The sequence below is a fragment of the Pseudophryne corroboree genome, chromosome 6 (genome assembly GCF_028390025.1).
Source record: "Pseudophryne corroboree isolate aPseCor3 chromosome 6, aPseCor3.hap2, whole genome shotgun sequence".
Taxonomy (NCBI): domain Eukaryota; kingdom Metazoa; phylum Chordata; class Amphibia; order Anura; family Myobatrachidae; genus Pseudophryne; species Pseudophryne corroboree.
In genome coordinates this window covers 804,153,864-804,154,655 of record NC_086449.1, presented here as the reverse complement: position 1 = coordinate 804,154,655, position 792 = coordinate 804,153,864, and positions in this window count along the sequence as shown.

Below are 792 nucleotides of genomic sequence, written 5' to 3'. Positions count from 1 at the left end.
GCTGGTGGTGGTTGATGCTGGTGATACGTAGGGGGTTGGTGTTGGAGAGAACCCGGAGGGGGGGGTGATGGTGGTGAGACACAGGTGGGATGATGCTGATGAGACACAAGGGGGATGACTCTGGTGAGACACAGGTGGGTTAATGCTGGTGGGACACAGGGGAGATGACTCTGGTGAGACACAGGTGGGATGATGCTGGTGGGACACAGGTGGAATGACTCTGGTGAGACACTGGTGGGATGATGCTCGTGGGACACAGGTGGAATGACTCTGGTGAGACACACAGTGAGATGATTCTGATGAGACACAGGTGGGATGACTCTGGTGAGACACAGGTGGAATGACTTTGGTGAGACACTGGGGATGACGCTGATGAGACATAGGAAGATTATGAAGAGATGCAGGGTCTACACGCTGGGGGTGGTTGATGCTGGTGATACGTAGGGGGTTGGTGTTGGAGAGACACAGGGAGGATGAGGGTGGTGAGACACGGGGGGGATGACTCTGGTGAGACACAGGGGGGATGACTCTGGTGAGACACAGGTGGGATGACTCTGGTGAGACACAGGTGGGATGACTCTGGTGAGACACTGGTGGGATGACTCTGGTGAGACACTGGTGGGATGACTCTGGTGAGACACAGGTGGGATGACTCTGGTGAGACACAGGTGGGATGACTCTGGTGAGACACAAGTGAGATGACTATGGTGAGACACAGGTGGGATGACGCTGGTGGGACACAGGTGGGATGACGCTGGTGGGACACAGGTGGGATGACTCTGGTGAGACACA